Source organism: Candoia aspera, chromosome 1, assembly GCF_035149785.1.
Source record: "Candoia aspera isolate rCanAsp1 chromosome 1, rCanAsp1.hap2, whole genome shotgun sequence".
Classification (NCBI taxonomy): Eukaryota; Metazoa; Chordata; class Lepidosauria; order Squamata; family Boidae; genus Candoia; species Candoia aspera.
The window spans coordinates 84136502-84145489 of record NC_086153.1 but is presented as its reverse complement, the minus strand read 5'-3'; positions in this window follow the sequence as shown (position 1 = coordinate 84145489).

Genomic DNA, 8988 nt, shown 5'->3' with positions numbered 1-8988 from the left:
AATTGAACCTCCTGTTTCCATAGTAGCTGTAGGTCATAACCCAAGACATTATTGTTCCTCGGATATTCAGACTTCCCTCTTACATGCTGTGCCTTGTGCAACCTCTGGTATGATTTGAAAGGATGGCCTAACTTTTCCGGGTGGTGGTGGGTGGTGGGTGGGAAGGGGCAAGATAATTCCAAAGGAGAGAAGAAAATTGTAGAGAATTCATAACTTTTTCTTTTTGTTCTCAGACATTTGGACACATTCTTAGATCATGAGGAATAATTCGATGGTATTCCATTGTCTCCTGGATTATTACAAAATAATAGGTTTGGTGGAGGGGGGTTTTAGTAAGAGATGAGGGCCACCGGGTGATGGCTGGGAGGGGGGCAACAGCTTGAGTCACCCTCAAGTTGGTGGGGGGAGTGGGCAATGCTTGCAGTCTGTAAGAGGGGGCTGGCTTGGGGTGTCTAGTGGGGGGTGGATGTTGGTTGGAGTGGGGTGTTGTCAGGGGTGACTGAAGGCACTGAGTGCATGAACAAAAGTGCCCAAGGAACCCAGAGAACCCTTGGGAATGTAGATTAGTTTTCTTGTTGGGTTGTGGTTAGCACCCTCAAACCTGGGGATGGACTAGTATAGGTTGTGGGAGGAGGGAATCTATGGGGGTTTAAAGGCAGGCCAGAATATTTCCATGGTGATGGATAGGAGGAGGTATGGTGGGAGACAGGAGGCAGGTGACACTTGGGTTAGGGTTAAGGCCTTAACATAGGGAGCAGTGCCACATTCCAGCCCCTTGCACTCAACCTCATTTCCTGGTCAACAGACCTTCAGAGGTTTCAGCTGCTGCTTTTGAATACCAGGTCAGTCTGTAGAAAGGCTTCCCTCATTTGTGATCTGATCATCTGACCTGGTGTGTATCACTGAAGTCTGGCTGGGCTTGGAGGGAGTGTCCCCTCTCAGAAATGTGCCCTGCTGGGATTTAGGTGTGGCATCAGCTGAGATCCTGGGGAAGGGCTGGGTGAGTAGTGATTGTTATCCAAAAATCTTTGATGGTATTCAGAGGCAATGTTCCACAGTTTACTGGCTGTGAGACCCTGTTTGTTAGGTTGGCCTCGAGGGATCAGCTGGGATTGTTGCTATTATACCAGCTTCCTTGCAGCATAGCAACCACCCTACATGATCTCCCTGCATTATCTTGGCTCTGTAACCAAGAGGTGGTAGACTTCCCAGGGTTATAATTCTGGGGGACTTCAACCTGCCTTCCTTGGGGGTGGGAGCAGAGATAGCTTGGAAGTTCATGGCCATCATAATAGCATGGGTTTGTCCCAGGTCATCCAGAGCCCAATGCATAACAGTGGTCATACACCCAATCTAAGCTCCTTGTGGGAGCAATGGATATATTATCTGGAATTGGGGAGATTTCTACTGCTCCCCTGTCATGATCAGATTACTTACTGGAATTCTCTGTTGCTGTCCCCCTGCCTCAGGGAAGCTGGACCTATCTGATTGATCCACCCCAGGCAGCTAATGGACCTTATTGGGTTCCAGAGGGAGCTTGAGGTTGTTCCTGATGGCCTGCTGCAAGGTCCAACTAGTCCTTGTTAATGTCTGAAATAAGAGGGTGGTGGGAGCTTTGGATTGGATCATGCCTATGCAGCCTCTCTCCTCCAGTGGATCCTAGAACTAGCCTTTGTTTACAGAGGAGTTGAGGGAGATGAAACAGGTGAAGAAATGCCTAGAGTGCTGCTGGAGTGCAACAAAGAGTGAATCTGACCAAGCAGGAGTTACATCCACTATTAAGGTCTACCTCATAGCAGTAAGGGTGGTGAAACATCTGCCCTTATTGCATCCATGGATAGCCATCTGCTGTCCTTGTTTAAAGTGACCTGGGCCCCCTTGGGAAGAGCTGGCTCAGAAGTCTACATGCAAGGTCACTATGAGGAATATCCTGGGAATATGTTGGATAAACTAGCTTGGATTTGCTCCAAGTTGAATCTAGCCTTGGAGCATGTCCTATGGATGTGTCTGGACTTGCTTAACTGTGAGGAGTTTGATCCTGTTGGTCCTGAAGTGGACATTTGGCATCTCCCAAAGTTTACCTTGGCCACCTGTATATTAGATCCATGTCCCTCCTGGTTGGCTAAGACCTCCCAGGAGGTGATGTGTAGCTGGGTTCTAGTGGTGGTGAATTCCTTCTTGAGAGAAGTGGTTCTTAAAGATGTGATGGTTGGCCCCTTCCTCAAGAAGCCATCACTAGACCCAACTGTACTGAACAATTTTCATCAAGTCTCTAGAAGTGGTTGCATAGCAACTTCAGAGAATTTTGGAGAAAGCAGATTTGCTGGACCCCTTTCAGTTAGGATTCAGACCTTGGTATGGACCAAAAGAGCTTTGATTGCACTCATGAATGACCTCTGTTTGGAGCAGAATGGGGGTTGCACATGCATCTTTATTCCTCTTGACCTCGCAGCAGCTTTCAATACCATAGATCATGGTATCCTTCTGGATTTGACTTTGGAGGTTGGAACTGGGCAGCACTGTGTTATGCTGGTTCTCTTCCTTCCTTCAGGGTCAGTTCCAGTTGGTGTTGATGGAGGGAGAGGTCCAGCTTGTGGAGTTCCGCAGGACTTGTTACTCTTTTTGCTCCTGTTTAACATCTACATGAAGAGAAAGAGTGAGGTTATCTAACAGCATGGGCTGAGGTATCATCAGTATGCTGATTACACCTAGCTTTACATTTCCATCTTGGCTGCCCAAGTGATCCCGTGGAGGTTCTGTCTCAGTGTCTGGAAACTGTGAGTGTTTGGATGGGGAATAACAGGCTTCAACTCAACCCTAGCAAGACTGAGTGGCTTTGGATATTAGGGCACCCTGGTTCCAGGGACTTTCTCTCTTCAGTTGTGGATGGGACTCCACTACCCCAAACAGAATCAGTTAACAATTTGGGGGCCCTCCTGCACTCACAGCTCCTGTTCAAAGAACAGGTGGCAGCCTTGGCCAGGAAATCCTTTTTAAATATAATTTTATTAAAAGTTTTTAAAAACAAAAGTAAAAACTAATACAAAGTAATATAAAGTAAGGAAGAAAAAAGAAAAGAAAGAAAGCTAAAAGAAAGCTAAAAGTGCAAGAAAGGGGGGGGGGAAAGTAAAAGAAAAATAGAAAAGAAAGGGAAAAAAACGAAGAAGTGGCTTCCGATCTTCTTTACAGCAGTTATAAGCACAATTATAAATTTACCTCTTTCTGTAAAGTTACACCATGACTCTCTTTTTTCTATGATCTATCCTGTCTAATCATCAAAACCATAAATCAGAAGTTCATTTTTTTCTGTTTTACACAAAGAGTCCATAAGGGGTTTCCTGTCAGCAATAAACGTAGATATTGTCTTTTTTCTAATCAAAGAAGTAAATTTGGCCATCTCAGAGAGTTCCATCGTCTTCACCAACTATTCCTCCATTGTAGGTATTGCTGAATCATTCCATATTTGTGCCTACAATAATCTCACTGCAGTTGTCATATACAAAAACAAAGTTCCATGACTTTTTTTTCAACTGTTTGTTCATCAGTCCCAAGAGGAAGACTTCTGGTCTCAGTTGTATATTATTCTTGAAAATCCTCTGAATTAGTGTAAGTCTATGATTCCAAAATTTTCTGGCTTTTTTACAAGTCCACCAAGCATGATAAAATGTCCCTGCTTGTTATTCACATTTCCAACTTAAATTGAAGTGCCTTTATACATTCTAGATAATTTCTCTGGTGTCATATACCATTGGTACATCATTTTATAAAAATTCTCACTAAAAGATTATGTGAAGGTGAAAGGTCCCCCGTGCAAGCACTGAGTCATGTCTGACCCTCTGGGGGGATGCCACTTTCGCAATGTTTTCTTGGCAGACTATAGCAGGGTGGTTTGCCATTGCCTTCCCCAGTCATCACCTTCCCCAGCAAGCTGGGTACTCATTTTACCAACCTCAGAAGGATGGAAGGCTGAGTCGACCTGAGCCGGCTACCCGAGAGAGAATCCAGCTTCCGCTGGGATCGAACTCAGGTCGTGGGGAGAGTTTCGGTTGCAATACTGTCGCCTACCACTCTGTGCCACACATTATAGCACAATGTAAATTTCAATCCTTTCGACCACATATTTTCCCATTGTTCAATCTGTATTATAATCAAAAATTTTATCCCACTTTATCATATATTTTTTCACTTGTTCTTCTGTTTTATATTTCAATAAAAGTTTATACATTTGAGCAATTACATGTTCATCATTTGTACACAATTCTATTTCAAAATCAGTCTTACAATGTTCAAAACCATACTTTTGTCTACTTTAAATCTTTCTGACAACTGTAAATAAGAAAACCGTTGGCAATTATGTCCCTCTGCCACCAGTTGTTGTCTTGATTTTATTTTGTATTCCACTTGACAAAATTCTAGTATCTCACAATAAGTTAGTCATTTGTGTTTGCCTATAATTTCCTGTCTATAAAATGGTTCTTGTGCTGAGAGCCACAAAGGTGTTTTTGGGGACAACCTGGATTTGTATCTATTCCATATTCTCAATATGGCAAGTCTAACAGAATGGTTTTTTAAATCCTTGACTTTATCATACCACAAATATCCATGCCACCCAAATCTCAGGTCGTGTCCTTCTAACTCCAAGAGCCTTCTATTTCTCAGCAGCACCCACTTTTTCATCCAAACCAAACAGCAAGCTGCAAAATACCATTTCAGATCAGGTAAACCAATTCTCCTCTTTCCTTTGCATCTTGTAACTCCTTATATTTAACTCATGGTTAATAACCCCCCTGTTGTAGGTCCATTCATAATCTGTTTCTGTTCCTCTGCAATCCTCAGTAAATTTTGTTTCGTTAGGTATCCATCTATTTTCTCCAAAGAAATGTCTTGTCCTTTACACAAGTGGGAATAATATTGATGACATGCTTTTTGCATAGCCACATTATCCATTAATACAATTAATCCATTAATCTCCCTTTTGTAGTTTCAATGTCATTTTCTTTTCTTCTTTTCGTAATTTTTATGCCAACCATTTCCCTGGTTTGTTTGCAAACTCAAAGTTTTTTTGCTTTACATAGTTCATTTTTATTTCTATTTCTCTTACTGTTAACATAGATAACTGCCATTGTAAAAGCTTAATTTGTTGAGAAATACTTATCTTCTGTGGAAATTTCTTTAATTCTTCTTTTCTTTTCATATCATCCAAAATAACTTGTGTTTTCTCCTGCCTCTTTTTTTTGAGTTCACTGTTGTGTTATATGAAATAACCTCTGATAAAAGCTTTACTTTTGTCCCAGACCATTCTTAAATCAGTACCTTTATCTAAATTATTTTCAAAGAATTCTTTTAATTTCTTTTTACAATCCTCATTATTGCTTCTTTCTGTAGCAAAAATTCATTTAGTCTCCATCTAAAAGAACTAGATTTCCTTTTACAAACCAAACTCACAGGATTATGATCTGAAAAAGTCTTTGCTACTATCTCTACTTTATGAACCTTAGTAGCCAAATACTTCAAAATTCAGATCATATCTATTCTTGAGAAGGATCTATGTCTTTCTGAAAAATAGGTATACTCTCTCAAACTACCATTTTTCTGTCTCCATATACCAACCAATCCTAAATTGTCTATCAAATCAAAGAAAACTCTTGGTAATTTGCCTTGAGTAATTTTTCTCAGAAGTTTTATCCAGTTGTGTAGAGATCACTCCATTCCAATCCTCCATCATACACCAATTTTCATAAGAAAAACCCATGAGTCTCTCCATCTGTCTTTATTATAAGCCACCCACTGGTCTGAGATGGGCGGCTATATAAATTGAATAAATAAATAAATAAATCCTTTATGGAACAGCACTTTATCCTCATTTGGGGCATACATTCCAAATATCAGAGTCTTAGTCCCATGCAAATTACGTTCCACCCCAACAAATCTACCATGCTCATCAGTCAATACCAGTTCTGGTTTTAGTGGGGACTTTATATACAAAACAACCCCATTTCTTTTTTTACTTCTTGCTGAAACAAATTCTTCATCCAAATTTTTGTAAATCAAATATTTTATGTCATTTTTTCTAATATTGTCTCTTGCAGGCAAATTATGTCTTGTTTCAATTTTTTCAAATAATGAATCTTTTCTCTTTTGAGGGGCATTTGCTCCATTTATATTCCACATTAAGCATTTGTAATCCATAATCAAGCCAAAAATTTAGAAATGACTATACCTGTGGTAACTAATTCAGTATCATCCCTTTCAGTTTCCGGCTGCATCTGTTGAAGTTTTTGTGGAGTCTCATCTGACACCTCCATTTAAGTCTCCTCCAATTCTTTAATTTTTTCTAGAAATTCTCTTGCCTTCTGGACAGAATTCAGTTGAAACCTCTGTTGTTTAAAAGTAAAAATCATGCCTTCCAATCTGTCCCATCGAAATGGAATCTTTTTATGTTTAATCTATCATTCAAAAAAGAATACTATTTTCTCTTATGCAAGATTCTAATAGGAATCTCTTTAAGAACAATTACATCTGTATTATCAATCTTCAGTCTTGTATTAAAATGCTGCTGAAAACTTGATCTCTTGTCTTCTTCCTAACAAAGTGCATCAAGACATCCCTTGGAACATTTCTTATTCTCACAAATCTTGTATTTATTCTATATACTTTATCAGTTTCTGCCTCTGTATCCTCCTCATCCATTCTGATAAATTTGCTAGAATTTTAATAACATTTTCTCTAATATCTTCACCAGAATCCTCTGGAATTGCTCTAAATCTCAAAGAAATTTCCTTCTCTCTCAATTCCAGTACTGCCAAATTATCTAAGTCTCTTTCTAGCTCTCGGCATATAACTTCTGTCTTACTCTCCAGAATTTTCACTTTGTCACTAATTTGTTTTAGATCTCCAGACACTTGTTTTACAGAGCTTTCCATCTTCTTTCATCTCCTCTTTCATCTTTACAAGTCTTTCATCCATTCTTTTTTCAAAAGCTGTCAATTTAGTATTGAGTGATTTAGTCAATTTTGTATCAAATGATTCAGATGACTTATTGCCCAATTCTTCAAACATTTTCTGAAGCAAATCTGGTGTAATTCCTCTCTATACAGCAATCCTCTCCTCCCCTCTGCTGTTTCTGCCACTTTTCTGGTGGTTGCCATTGTACTATTGTAATCCAAAAGTGAAGGTGTCCCACTTGCAAGGGAAAGAGTAAAAGGCAAGCTTCTCCCCCCACTTTTGTTTTGTTTTGTTTTGTCTTCCTGTGCCCTTAATACTTTTGTCTCAAATGGCACTCCACAGTTATAGTCAACAACAAAGTCTGGCTCATATTACCTTTATCTTTTGTTTGTAAAATCCACCAATTATCTACACAAACAAAAAACATTCCCACAATGGTCCACTCTGTTTGTCTGTTTTAATTCCAATTTATTCAAAAACACCTTTTCCAAAAAGTAATTGTTCAAAATTACCATCCCCTTTATCCATTTAAACTTTCTTACATCCAATCCTTGTTAAACTTTTTGCCAAAAACTTTAAACCTTTGAAACCCTTTTTCTTTAATCCAGGAAGAATGTTGGCTCACCAAGTAGATTTCTCTTATCCTGCTGCTCAGAAAATTTCTCTTTAGCTGTAAATTGATTACATCCAAAAATGTTTTAGAAAGTGAGGCTTTTGAGAACCTTGTGTCCATATAGACTGCATTATGCCTGTGAGCTTGATTGAAATCCCTTGACTCCCAGCTGCTCAACTCACAAGTTGACTGCAAAAATCTCAGTTCCTGCAGTCTCCTCATGAGAAGCAGCTGTCCAGAGGGCAAGTGGGCGATCTGACCATCTCTTTTTTGCCTGGAAAGACTGCGCCGGCCAGAGTTCACCATCTGGCTGCCGATCTCCGCTGCAATGCCATTCCCACTCCTTCAGGCAGATCTAGTCTGCCGTAGATCCTCACCCAGAAGCCACCAGGAAGGCCTTTGCACAATTTTGTGTGGTGTGTCAGTTGTGCCCATTGCTGGACTGGGAGGCTCTGCTCATGATCACTCATGCACCTCCTGAATGAACTAATGCAATGCAAGTTGAACATGTGCTGGTAATGACCTATAAAACCCTTCATGGCATGGGACCAGATTATTTGAGGGACCACCTTTCCCTGATTATTTCTGGCCATCCCATTAAGCGTGGCAGAAGAGGCATGCTCCAGATCCCATCTATTAGGGAGTATCATCTGGCAGGGCCCAGGAAGAGCCTTTTCTGTCATGGTGCCTGCCCACTGGAACATCATCCCCCCCGAGATTAGATTGGCCTTGATGCTGTTGACCTTTCACAAGGTTTTAAAGATATGGTTTTGTCACTGAACTTGGGGATCTGGATGTGTGGCAGAGCCGATGCAATGGTTATGTTGATTTGCTGTTGGTGGATTTGTTTTTAGCTTGGCTACTGATTATATTGTGTTGTTATTTTTTTTTAATGTTATATGTTTCTTTACCGTGTTTTTAACTGTTACATGGCTGCCCAGAATATTAATTTGAGATGGGCACTCAGATAAATTAAATGAATTAATGAATAAACACATGCATTCATACAACATGGTTTTGATACAAATTAGGAATAAATGTTTCTAACAAGTAGTAGTTATTGTGGCTGAATGCTGGAAAGCATTTGGCCCGAGAGATCAGAAAAATCACACACCAGGCATTTCTATAAAAATAAATGTATTTACAGAAAGCACAAAAACATATTTTACAAGCTTGTGCATTCACACGTGCTCAGAGAGGACGGGGAGGAACTGGGCTGCAAGGCTACAAGAGTGAAACTAAACAAGTCCAGGCAGGTTCCTCCCCCAGGCAATGCAGCTTTTAACACCCAAACTGAGGACAATTAAGTTCGACCTCTTCACCCTGCTGATACTTAAGGAAGTACTCAATTACCATGGTAACCTTAATGACTTCACAGCCAACAGCAGGAAAAAAAAACAAATACCAACAGTTATACCCCTGATACCAAC